Source organism: Megascapheus bottae, chromosome 1 (genome assembly GCF_031878675.1).
Source record: "Megascapheus bottae isolate mThoBot1 chromosome 1, mThoBot2.hap1, whole genome shotgun sequence".
Lineage (NCBI taxonomy): Eukaryota > Metazoa > Chordata > Mammalia > Rodentia > Geomyidae > Megascapheus > Megascapheus bottae.
The window spans coordinates 38,695,893-38,709,631 of NC_143509.1; the positions used below are offsets into that span (position 1 = coordinate 38,695,893).

Here is a 13,739-nt window from a genome sequence, read left to right on the forward strand (position 1 = left end):
AAAATTTATGTCTCTTATAGTAGGGTCTGTATCCCTTGTCTATCACACACCAGGCCCTTCCTTCAACCTCCAACACTGCAGAAGGAAATAAAATTGTTATGGTCTCCATTTCTTAGGATATTCAAGAGAATGTGAGCTTCTTTTAAATGAGGAAGCAATGAAAGAAAGGAAAAGGCATGACATTCAGGAAACAGGAAATACATAAAGTTAGGTCTTTGAGTAACAATGATACAACTGCATGTTTCTCAATCGGAGAATACTGACCTGTGTGATAAAACAATATGAGATAAATCATCTGACAGGTTTTTCCATGTACACAGTTGGCTGATTGTAGACTGAAAAATGCAGCACTTAAAATATGGGATTTTTTTTTTTTTGCCAGTCCAGGAGTTTGAACTCAGGGCCTGAGCACTATCTGTGGGTTTTCTCAAGGCTAGCGCTCTACAACTTGAGCCACATCACCATTTCTGGCTTTTTCAATGTATGTGGTACCAAGGAATCGAACCCAGGTCTTTTTGCATGCTAGGCAAGCACTCTACCACTAGGCCAAACTCGCAGCTTCTAAAATATGAAATAAAAAAAAATACTAGAAGAATCAGAAATAAAATAATCATAATACAGATGGCTTAAGGTAAACATTGTCTACATAATTTAAATGAGGTTCTGACTACAGAAGAATAGCCATTTACCTGGAAAATTCTTGTTATAGAGTTACTGTGTTTGTTTGTATTATAAGTTCCCAGTAACCAACTATTCATAATATAAAATGAATACAGTACATTTTCTACATTTTATTAAGTGTCCCAGGTATTTTAAATGATTGCACACACACTTCAATCATTGGTGCAAAGAGTAGAGTTGTGTGATAGAAACATCTTTATACTTAACTATTACTTCATCTAAAATCATTAGATATGATTTTCTCATCTTTTCTAATAACTAAATCTATTTTTTTCTTCCCCATTGGGTGTCAGAATTATCTTTATGAACTCATAATACAGATAGAAGGTATTTTTTTTTCTCGTCAGTTCTGGAGCTTGAGTTCTGCGTGCTATTCCTGAGCTATTACTGAAGGCTAGTAATCAACTACTTGAATCACTGTTCCTCTTCAAGCGCTGTAATCCTAGCTACTCAGGAGGTTGAGATGTGAGGATCAAGGTTCAAAGCCAGCCCAGGCACAAAAGGACCTGCATCTCTTATCTCCAATTAACCTCTAGAAAACGGGAAGTGGGGCTTGGATCAAGGGTAGGGCAGCAGCCTTGAGCTAAAGAGCTCAGGGATAGTGCCCAGGCCAAGTTCAAGTCCCATAAGCCCTATGACCCAGATACACACACAAAAGTCTTCAGGTTTTTCCTGCCTGAAATGGTGTTTTGAACCAAGATTTTCAAATCTCAGCTTCCTGAGTAGCTAGGATTATATGTCTGAGCCACCAGTGCTCTAGGAAAGAATTTTTTTTTTTTGCCAGTCTTGGGCTTTGAACTCAGGGCCTGAGCACTGCCCTTGGGCTTTCTCAAGGCTAGAGCTAGCACCATTTCCAGCTTTTTTCAGTATATGTGGTACCAGGGAATCGAACCCAGGTCTTTGTCCATGCAGGCAAACACTCATACCACTAGGCCAAACTCCTGACCCCTAGGAGAGAATTTTTAATGAAACATTGAACTAAATTTTGCAATTTATGAAATGGAACATTTATAGATAGAATGGTAACTAGTTTTTTATTCTTTCCTCATTACAGGAGAGAATATGACTTAAATTGCAACAAAGTAGCCTCAAGAGTAAGGAAATTTTGGACACTGAAATTTGGTAAATGTTAATATGAGTTTTGAGGGAAATTATGAAGTATTCAGAGAATTTTCTTTTACAAAAGATTACCTATGTAACTGGACTCAGAATGTTATGCCTAGAGGCAGGAAGGTAGATGGCTTAGAAAGCTGAATTTGCTCACTCATACGTTCATTCATTCAGTAAATAACTTTTAGGTACAACAAAGTACCTGACACTGTGCTAGAGTGCAGAAGGGAGGGATGGGTAAAAATGTGAAAGGGGTGACATTGATCAAGATATACAGTATTAATAAACTGCTTTGTTACATGGAAATTCCTCTGCACAACTATTTTAAGATAAAAAAATACATGAAAGTAATATTTTTCAAACTTACTTATCCTTTTTCTATATCTAATAACTGGCAGATATGAATCAAAAAGAATTGATGGTCTCATCCATCTAAAAATCTGTGAAGATTTAGCAAAACTTACACTCTGAAGAAACGGTCATCCAAGAAATATTACATTATTATTATTTTCTTTATAGTCTAAGTCATTTACATGATTTCATTAGGTAAAAGTTTAATGTTCTGATGTAAGACCAGAATATAATTCTCCATTCAAACTTACTTGTCCATTGAATGTCTTAATCCCTTGATCTCAAGAGAAACTTCTAATATTTACTTGGACAATGAAACATAAAAAGAACCTCATATATTAACTGTTGTCAGAAAATAAAATTATATGTAAGAATATGTACCAAGCTAAGAGAAATAGCTTTAACTTTATAACAGTACTATATAATATACATATTTGCAGGTTACAAATATTTCATGTAACATCAATTAACTCCAAAACAACAGGAATTTATTAAGGATAGAAAGTACTAGATAAACATACAAATCAATGGCTTTATTCTTGACAATTACAAAATGTAATAGAATTTGTTCTCTACACAATGGAAATGACTAAAAAAACTATCAAGATAGTAGGACACATACCTTCTCTAAAATAATAAAACCCTTATTATGATGTAATATAATATAATGGAATATATTAAAAAACATTACAACTAAAAGAGAATTCCAAGAATGGAAGATTTCAGTATTATGGATTTATACAATTATAAATAAATTCCTGCAAGTGTAGATGTTATGTTATTTAGTATTCTCTCACTAGACAAAAACTACTAGAAGGAGAAAGGTTAATTTGATTCACAGTTTTAAAGGTAGCAGTCCATTGTAACTTGGCCATGATTTTGAACTGTGTCAGCACAAGTATATGGTAGATGAAGTGCAGGGCATTTCACAGAAGCCAGGAGCAAACAGAAGACACTAAGGTTCCGATAACCTCTTCAAGGGTGCGCTCTAAATGGCCTAATTTCCTTCCAATAGGTTCTATCTCCTAAAAGTTCTAGTAACTACTAACAGCACCCAATGCTGCTGACAAATAAGGGTTTCATCACAAAGCGAACCACCAAATGCAGTGGCTCATACCTGTTAAACCTAGCTACTTGGGTGGCTAAAATTAGTATATTTGTGGTTTGAGAAAGGCCTAGGTGAAAACTTGCAAGATATCATCTCAACCATTTAAAACAAAAAACATGGAAGTGGCATTGTGGCTTAAGTGGTAAAGTGCTAGCGCTATCCCTGAGCTAAAGAGCACCCAGGCCCAAAATTCAAGCACCACAAAACCAAAAAAAAAAAAAACAAAAAAAAACTGTAAAACACTTAGTCTGTCATCCCAACTATTCAGGAAATTTACAAAGGAGAATAGAAAGCTAAGCTGGCCTAGGCATAAATGCAAAAGACTTTTTGAAAAATGACAAAAGCAAAAATGTTGGCAACTGGGTTGTTTGGCCTACTGGTAAGAGTGCTTGCCTAGCATGCACAAAGACACAGGTTCATTTCCTTGGTACCACATACATAGAAAAAGCTGGAAGTAGCGCTGTGGCTCAAGTGGTAGAGCTCTAGCCTTGAGAAATCCCAAGGACAATCTTCAGACCCAGAGTTGGCAACATACCTGCCTGCCTAGAAAGTACAAGCCCTTAGTTAAAACCTTTGTGGCTAGAATAAAAATGATAAAATTAAAAAACAGATTGGACAAAGAAATTTTAATTTTTCCCTCCTATTAGATGCTACATAAAAACAGCAGTATGAGTATTCTTTTTTCTTTTATGGCAGCACTTGAATTCAAGTTTTGAGAGCTAACTTCTTTTCTATTTGAACCAAGCCACTATCCTTTCTAGAGTTTTTTTCTTTTTGTTTTTAAGATGGAGTTTCAGGCTTTTATCCCAGATCCAACCTGAGAAAGAGCTTCTTACCTGTATCTCCTGCATTAGCTGGAATTACAGAAGTGTTTTACCATCCTGACCACCCCTGGCTAGCTCTTTGCAGCTTTTCTTTTTATTTCCTTTTTCTTTTTGCCAGTCCTGGGGCTTGAACTCAGCCCTGAGCACTGTCCTTGGGATTTCTCAAGGGTAGCACTCTACTCTGGCTTTTTTTCTGTGTATGTGGTACTGAGGATTCAAACCCTGGTCTTTGTGCATGCTAGGCAAGCACTCTACCACTAACCCAAACTCCTGCTCCCCAGGTCCCTTTTTTTAATGGGTGTCTCAGTAATATTTCGTCTGGTGTTAGGCTGGAACCATGACCTTTTTGATCTCTTCAGTTGTTGGAATCACAGGGGTGAGCCACTGTACCAATCCTAATAAATTTTTGAAAATGATAAATTTACAAAACAAAAAAGGAAAATCAAGAGCACCAATTAATAATGCTATCAACATTTTTCTAAAAGATGGAAAACAGATGGAGATAGAATATAGAAAAGGGGCAGATGCTACCAAAGAGAATATTGACTCACTTCATTAAAAATCCCTGATAAGCTCAAAATATGAATGAACACAAAAGCTTCACTTGTGGGAATTCTGACATTTGGTTATTCAACAACAAAGCTTGCCAAATGGTTCTACCAAGATGTTTTAGTGTCAAAAACAATACAAAGCAAAACAAAAATGAATAGCATGTGCCATCATATATTTGAAATAACTCATAACATTAAAATGAGATAAGGAGATCTCAACCAGATGAAATAATATTAAAAATAAATTCTGATATTTTGTTATTTTCTTAGAAGGGAGGACATTGTATATGGCTGAAAAACAGCATTTTTTAAAAAATTACAGAACAAATAGCTCTATAAAATTAAAGACTTGGTCATAAAACTTTATATTCAAGGAATAGGAATGTGGCTTAGTGGTAGAGTGCCTGCCTAGCATGCATGAAGCCCTGGATTTGAGTCCTCAGTACCACATAAACAGAAAAAAACAGAAGTGGCACTGTGGCTCAAGTGGGAAAATGCTAGCCTTGAGCAAAGCTCCGAGATAGTGGCCAGGCCCTGAGTTCAAATCCCAGGGTGGGGGAAAAAAAGTGGGTTTTTTTTTTAAGTGTGTGTGTGTCTTTAATATTCATTTAAGGGATTGGACTGACAAGGTCCAGGAAAAAGCTCAAATAAAAGGCTGAAGAAATGAACTACTATAGTATAGATAATATTAACAAAAACAGAACAAAAGAATGATGTGGGAGGTATAATATCTGACTAGTAAGAATCTGAGTTGGGTGCCAGTGACTCATGCCAGTAATCTTAGTTGAGGAGCCTGAAATCTGAGGCTCCAGCTTCAAAAATCACCCAGGAAAGGAAGTCCTCAAAACTATTATGTGCAATTAACTACTACCCCTGCTCCCAGTCCCATCCCCCAAAGCCAGAAGTGGAGCCACGGTTCAAGTGGTAGAGTGTGTCTTGCGCAAAAACACTCAGAGACAACACCCATGCCCTGAGTTCAAGTCAAAGGACTGGAACAAATAAAATAATTGTAAAAAGAAGAGAAAGAGAGCTAGTTCCTGATGGCCCATGTCTGTTATCCTAGTTACTCAGGAGGGTGAGATCTAAGGAAAAAGATAGCTGGGGTAGGAAAGTCTGAGACTACCATCTCAAATTCACCACCAGAAATCTGGAAGTGGCACTGTGGCTCAAGGTAGGTAGATAAGTGTTGTAATTGTTCTGAAACGTCTGAAAACAGTAAATATATATATATATATATATATATATATATATATATTGAGATTTAGAGTCGAAATAGACGATTACAAGAACTTAAGGTTGAAAAGACCATAAACAGAAAATATAGAACTAGTCAAACGATGACCTTACAATCAATGCTGGTCGACTTGAATGTGAAGTTACCCCCTCACCCCCCCTCCCACACACAATTTTTTTAAAAAAATGCAATCCTAAAGTCAACAGATCCGGCTAAGGCATTCCCGAAGCAAAAAGAGATTTGCGGTAATGCAGCATCAAGATACTACTTCGGGTCTACAGACAAAATAGCTTTCCTGAAGCCTTCTACTTTAGCTTTACAAGGAAAAAAAAAAAAAAAAAAAAGATTGTGGTCTCAACTTTGAGGACAAGATGTTTCGGGAATTTTTTTTTTTTTAATAAAGAGGAGTGGGTGGTGCAGGTGTGGTAGCATCAGTCCCAGGACTGCAGGGGGATGTGGAACCTTCAGGGTGGGTTCCAACTGGACGCAGCATGGGTGACAAGGCCCGGCCGCCAGGCTTCCTAGGGGCCTCCCACCATCCACGCGAGTGAACCACGGACAGTGGAAGCCGCTCCCCTTTGGTTTCTCTGGCTCCTACCCAGCCTGGTTTTTCCCTACGAGCAAAAAAGCGAATAAGCTCATTTGCCCCCAATATTCCTTTCTAACATTTCCACGCTGGCCCGCCAGCGGCGTGTAGAGTTACCCGGAACCGACAGTTCCCTCCCTCCGCCCCCCCCCACCCCCCCGGGGCAGACGACCCAGCCTTAGCGTTACCTCAGAAAAACAGTCTCAACAGGCTTCCCACTTAAGGGCGGAAAAGGGCCGCGCAGGCGCGGTGGCGCTCTGTTACCGGATTTGCCCACTTCCTCCCCCCCCCACCCCGCCTTCCTTTCAGTTCCGCTGCTTCCCACATCTGCTTCCAGGTCACTCCTACGCTGGCCTCCACTTCGGCTCGTACCCTCCTCTGCCGAAGGAGGGGAAGTCGAGGGGGTGGGGAAGAGTTCCTTGTTTGTTTACACGATGTGAGCGGAAAAAGAGACCAATAAAGTTTATTCTGGAAACAAAAGAAAAAAAAAAAAACAACAGGGACGACAGAGAAAGGAGACTGGGGCGGGGGTGTGTGGCGCGGGGGCCAGCGAGTCTAGAGAGCCAGGAGAAAGCGGCAGTTCCGGTGCCGCCGCTGAGGTCTCGGGCTGCTGCAGCCGCGGCCGCTGGGGCTGGGGCCGCCGGCGAGGCAGGGCTCAGGCCCGGCCGGGCAGCTTCGGAGCGGCGGGGGAGAGGGGCCGGGAGGCGGGGGCCGAGCCGCCCGTTCTCCTCTCCCTCGGCGCCGCCGCCGCCGCCGCCGCCGCCGCCCGCGGGGCTGGGACCCGATGCGGTTAGAGCCTCGGAGCCTGGAGGAGCCCCGATTGTGAGTAAAGCGCGGGCCGGTGCGGTGGGCTGGGGACGGATGGGCTCCGGAGATGCGGGCGTGTCCGCCTCCCCTGGGCGGGGGCTCTGGACCCGAGGTCTCGCCGCGATGGCCTAGGGCGGTGTTCGCCTTGCAATGGCCACTCCGCTTCCTCCCGGTCGCCCGTCTCGGCCTCTCCGGGTGACTGCGGCGAAGCCTTGCCTCTCTCCCAGAGCTTCGCGGGCCGCTGCCTGTCTGGTTCCTGGGTTCTGCTTCCTTTCTGGCTTTTGGGGGGGTGGTGGTGGGGATCATGAAGGAGTGCGCCCAGGGCGCCGCCCGGCCCCTGCCGCGGGGTCTCCGCGCGCCGCACGCCCGTCGACGGGCGGTCCCCGGGGGGCTGTCACTCCCCGACCCTAGACCGGACACCCCGGCGGCCCTGCTGTGTCTCTTAACTGGGTTTAAATCGCCCGGCAGGGGTACTGAAGGAAAGGAAACCTCGGCTCCCCTCCCACCCTTCCCTTTGAGATTGTGTTTTTAGTTCAGCCACACAGGCGAATGTTTGGATCTTTCATTCATAGACCTGACACATTGGCTCACGTGACTTGTACCTTTACTAAGTTCTTTTATGTGGTGCCTGGGTTTCAGTTCCTAAGCGGCTTTCCAGAAGGATACAGCGCCAAAACTCGGGCTATGTAAACACCAGTGGGTTTTGATCACGGCTTGAGTTTATTTTAGGATGCTAAAAAAAAAAAATAGTGATGGTGTCTTCAGCGTGTCTAGACTTAGGAATCATAGGCAGTGCTTACACAGTTAAATAAAGGATGAGGAGAGCACAGCACAAAGGGTCTTTGTGAACCACAGTTTGCACCTTCTTTAATGAATTAGGAGTTGTGATTTCATCTTTGTGAACTCTTCATTCCACCACTGCGCCTTTGTGCAGCTGGGCATGGGTTTGGGCGACGTCGTGGATGTGATGTCTTAGATCATAGTTTGTAAGTCCTTGGAGGACTCCTGAGAAAGATGGGCAGGCAAATTCCAGATAACTCAAGTCTGTGTTTTCTTCTGAGACTTTTGAACTACTTTGGGCAATATTGATTGCATGTTTCCATCCTTAGAAACAAGAATATGTGGGTATTTGCATTGCACCAAATTTATGTGCTGGGTTGCTTATTGTAAATAGTGTCCACAAAAATACTTAAATTTCTCGTCGTTCATCAGTTTGAATAAATAAAAATGTTTCCGTTTTTTGTTTTTGCCAGTCTTGGCCTTGAGTTCAGGGCCTGAGCACTGTCCTTGGACTTTCTCAAGGCTAGAGCTCTACCACTTGAACCTCAGCACCACTTCTGGCTTTTTTTTCTATGTATGTGGTACCGAGTTATCGAACCCTGGTCTTGTGCATGCTAGGTACTCCCTACCACTAGGCCAAACTCGTGGCCCTTGTTTTTGTGTTTTGATTAATAATTTCTCAAAGCAGTTGCTGCCCAAGAATTTAGTTTGTGTGTCTTCAAGTTCTAAAAATTTTTAACCAGCGTTCAATTCTGGTGTCTGGCAGCACAGATCATCATCTAAACACATGTTCTGAAAATTTTAATTATCAGATTAACTGTTCTGCAGTGTCATCAGCCAGAATTATCTGGAGACAGCCGTGTGTGTGTGAGTGTGTGTGTGTGTGTGTGTATGTGTGTGTGTGAATTTTTTCTCTCATCTAGTTTTGGGACCTGGGTGGTGGGCCAAAGTAAAATCCAGTCTGCAACTTTTCTTAAGTAGAGTGATTTCCTATTAAAATCACAAGATGAAAGACTGAAAGAAATGATAACATATTGAAATATTCGTAGCATCTTATGGGAGATAAGTAACAAATGTTCACATTTGTCATTTAGGATAGTTTGAAAGCTATTCCTGTCAATTGAAAATGAACCTACTAGAGCTGTATGACATTGATTTTATTTATCTAAAGTTAAATGGGTTGGGTACAACATTAAAGAGATATTCGAAAATACAAATAGTATACTCAGACTAAAAGTTACTGCTTGAAAGTGTATATACTCTGGAGGGTAGGTGAGAGCAATGGCCCTGCCTGACTGCACAGAACAGTCATAAATGCAAACTCTCTCCCTCCCAAACCATGACCATCGTTCTTTTAAATAGTCCTAAAAAATAAACTAGAATACACAATTGATTATAACAACTTTTTTCTAAAATATTTTGCTTTGTGTGTAGCTTACTCTTTTTTTGTGCCTTTTCCTAAAGTTTTAACTAGTTGTGATTATCATGTAAAGGGAATTTTCCCTAACTTAATCCCATTTGATCTTTTTAGCAGCCAGAATAGTATTAAATGGATCCGTTCTCTATTTTATTCTACCACTTGAATTCCAAAGTAGAGGGTAGTCTTTAAGTAAAATGTGTCTCTTAAGTAGTATAGAAGATGAGACTTTTAGTAGAAATGTTTATGATCTTAAAAATTATTCAAAGTTAGAAGCATAAGTCTTAGAATAGTATGGTTTATATTTTATTAGTACTGTCAAGTAGTTTTTCTTAGTGCTGTTTACTTTTAGAATGCTGTTTACTTTTAGAATTTTATTACAGTCTTGTTGACAGAGCAGAATTCTTTCTATAAAATGATATTCTGAGTTCCATTGGGTGAAAGGTGGTGGACACATTGACAAAAGTAACATTTTTTTATTTTTTTGCCAAGGTGTTATCCTAGCTATTCTGTATCTCAACCCATGTTTAAATAGAACTAGAGAAAAGAGAGTGCCCAAATAGTTTGCATTACTTAAAATAACTTTCTCTTATTTACAGTGTTTATACTTAATACCCTTTAACATCTTAAATGATTTTTCATGCATCCTGGTTGCATGATAAATCACTTAGGGAACTTAAAAATATCCTAGTACCAAGGTTTTATTCCCAGAGGTCTTGATTAAAGTGGTAAGTAATGGAGTCCAGAACATTATTTGTTTACATTTCACATAATTCAAATTGACAAGACTAAGTCCCTAGCTTTCAAAGACCTTTTTTCCCCTTAGGTTCATTTCTTCTTTCTAGAATCATAGATTCCCTGACCTTGATCTCATGTCATGTGTAAGTGTATTTGTATTTCCAGAAACATTTGTGTACTCAATTCTCTTTCTTTAGCTGCTTCAACTTACCCATCCTCCTTTGAAAAGTGCACTCTGGGTCAGGTGTCCCAGCTTCCTGTTCTCATGGCATCTGTACTACCACTGTTGTAGCATTTCCTTGCTCCATTGTAATTGCCTGCTTATTTGTCTATATATCCTCCAGGATGTAAATTCCTTGCAGATAGGGACTCCTATCTTCTAGATAGTTGTATTTTATAACCAGTCATAACTAGTATATTATAGGGACTTGACAGGATAAATCAATATCATGGATACAGATTTCCTTACAATGTGTAATAAATCATAAGCACCAGTTTTTATTTTTGCCAAGTACATTTGATATTTAAATTAAATACCAGGAAACTGGACTTTGTGGTGTATCTGGAAGTTTGAGGTCAACAGGCGGCAGTAGACTAATGGAGAGAATGCAGCCGTGTATGTGTGTGTGTGTGTGTGTGGTGTGTGTGTGTGGTGTGTGTGTGTGTGTGTGTGTAAAAATGGAATTAAGAAAATTGAATGGCTGATGTTGGGAAAGATAGGGAGAATTATGAAAAGGGTGCAATGTATTGTAGTCACAAGTAATTTCTTGAGCAGAAACCTTTTTGTTTCTACTTAAAAAATAGTGAATTTAAAGAAAAAAATCTAAAAATAAAACCTCCCCTTTTTTAGACAGTATAAACACACAAATATAAGGACCATTATTAATACCCAGTACTGAACTGGAAATCAGTTTCAGTTCCAGTCTCCATTCTACTTTCCTGGAAACATTGTGTCTTTGGGCACATCTCAGTATCTTCAAGGTTTGTTCTCATTCTGGAACATAAACAGATTCTACTGGATAATCTACACTGTACTTTGATCTAGTCTTAAAATTCTGAGCACTAACAATATTGGCTTTGGAATCGGATGTGTTCAAAATCTGGTTCAAAAAGGAACTGGCAGAATTACTTTAGATATAACACATATTAGGGGAAGTAATCACTCCTGATGAGAGTTGTTGAATTAGGTAATGTAGATCAGAAAGAATTCTTTAGTTAGGTACTTAAAAATGTTAATTTCCTCCCCCCCCCCCCCAGGAGTTGTTAGATCTCCTGAGTGGACTTAGAGATAAAAAAAAAAAAGGACACAGTTTATATCATAAGTTCTGTTTTCCACTCTACTAACTATTATGCAGGTGTGAATGGGGACCAAAACCACTGTGGCTTTTGGTTTCATTTTCTTAGAATCCCATATCACTGTCAAACACCCAGGTGTTGGTCTGCTTACTCAGGAGCTAATTATTGAGGAATCTGCCATGTAGAATAGCAAATGCCTAATCAGTAATATACTAAGAGGGAGAAAATTGTCTTAAGCTGATGACTTTGCACCTATCCAAAGTAAGTTAGACTTCATTCAAAAGAAGGGAACAGATTAGCAGTAATTAACAAATTAACAAAATAAGATTCAAACTGGTAAAATCATTAAACTTTAAAATTTAGGGAATATTAGTTCTGAATAAAAATGTTCTGAAATACAGGCAAAATTGGTCTTCTGTTTAGGAACAATTCCAGAAGATAGGCATAGTTTCCATTGTGGGATTGGTGGTTCCATGTATTAGGGAATTAAAATTGTTAATACTTTATTTGGGAGTCATGTTTTTAATTTTTCTTTTGACAGTACTAGGGTTTGAAGTTGGGGTACTTTCTGGATGCGTGTTTTCCTGATTAAGCAATTCCTCTAGTCATTTTCTTAGTTTTAAGGATCTTTTTTCATTTTATGTAGTGATTTGGGGTGGGATTTTTTTGTAATATGGAAAGTATTGTATTTTTTATATTATGGGAAGTGTATTATTACATTACATATCATGTAGTAATTCTTGTCATACAGTCATTTTTTTCATAAATTATGTACTTCATCCTAGTAAAGGAAGTTTTGGGTTTTCTTTCTTACTCTCCCCATCTATTTCAACTAAGAAGTTTAAACTTAAAATAATATTCTAAAAAATAATTGTATTGTTTCTTTTTTTCTTATGGTATTGGGGTTTGAACTCATAATCATCCATTTACTAGACTGGCACTTTCCCACCTGAGCCACACCTGCGACCTTGTTTCTATTACTGGTTATTATTTATTTTTTGCTAGTCCTGGGTCTTGAACTCAAGGCCTGGGCACTGTCGTTGGACACTTTTTGCTCAAGGCTAGCCCTCTGCCACAGGAGCCACAGGGCCACTTCTGGCTTTTTCTGAATATATAGTACTGAGGAATCGAACCCAGGGCTTCCTGCATTCTATGCAAGCTCTGTATGACTAGGCTGAACAACTGGCCCTTGCTGGGTATTTTTTTTTATTAAAGAATTTATTAACATTGATTTTTACATCATATTTCAAATGACATGTTTAACAAATGAACCCTTGCTGGTTATTTTTGAGATAGGTCTCACCAACTGTGATCCTTCTGCTTTTAGGCTCTACCAATCCACATCTGTCCTAGTGAAAGTTTGTAAATTTGAAGTGATGACTTTTAGAGCCATCTTTACCCTCAAATTTAATATTCCTTGAAATGAAACAGTTTTCTCTATGTTTTAGCTCTACTCTAGATCCTAGGAGACTAAATTCATTTCCGCCTCACAATTTTGAGTGTGCGTGTGTGTCTGTAAGTGTAATGGCGTACGCTCTTTTTGTCTCACTTCCTGAATTTATACAATATCAATTGTAATGTGCTGTTAAGCATAAGTTCGTTTAGATAAAATGTATTTATTATATCTATTGTAAGAATAATTTTTTATAGTTGACATAAAAAATACTCCTGTCTCCTGTCCTATTTTGGTTAGCTTGACAATGTGCCTTAATTTTTTTTTTTTTTTTGCCAGTCCTTGGGGCTTGGGCACTGTCCTTGAGCTTTCTCCAGGCAAGTGTTCTATCACGTGAACCATAGCACTAGTTCCATCTTTTTCTGTGTATGTGGTACCAGTGGTACCAAGGAATCAAACCCACGGCTTCATGCATGCTAGACAAGCACTTTACCACTAGGCCACACTCCCGAGCCCCTCAAAATACTTTTATAAGTAAGTTTAGTAACTTTTAGGATGCAATTGCAGTTTTAATAGTTCTAACGTAGAAGTCTTTGTATCGAGCAGCAATACTATTTGAAATAAATGTGATGTTTAAAAAAATCTGTTTAGTTGTGAAAACAGGTATACAAACATACATTCTGCTATTATAACTCTTAACCCAGAAGTTAGAAGTAGTAATGTATCTCATCAAGTACAGAAATATAAGGCAGTAATATACAGAGAATTCTAGGCATATATGTTTGAACAGCTGAAATGATGTCTTTAGTCTTGAATTCCTAGCACCTAGCATAGTATTTTAGTGCAGATGATTCTGATATTTC

General features: G+C 39.3%; 1 protein-coding gene across 4 annotated transcripts in view; it reads left to right on the plus strand.

Moving 5' to 3' along the window:
* Nucleotides 1-7,178: 7,178 nt before the first annotated feature.
* Pik3ca (phosphatidylinositol-4,5-bisphosphate 3-kinase catalytic subunit alpha) overlaps nt 7,179-13,739 on the plus strand; it is a 95,318-nt gene continuing 88,757 nt past the window's right edge. For 3 of the 4 annotated variants that reach the window (XM_090342442.1, XM_090342446.1, XM_090342450.1), the window contains exon 1: nt 7,179-7,267. The gene's annotated coding sequence lies outside the window, so the exon portion shown is untranslated. The remainder of the gene's footprint in view (nt 7,268-13,739) is intronic. The other variant, XM_090342443.1, reaches the window with a different exon arrangement.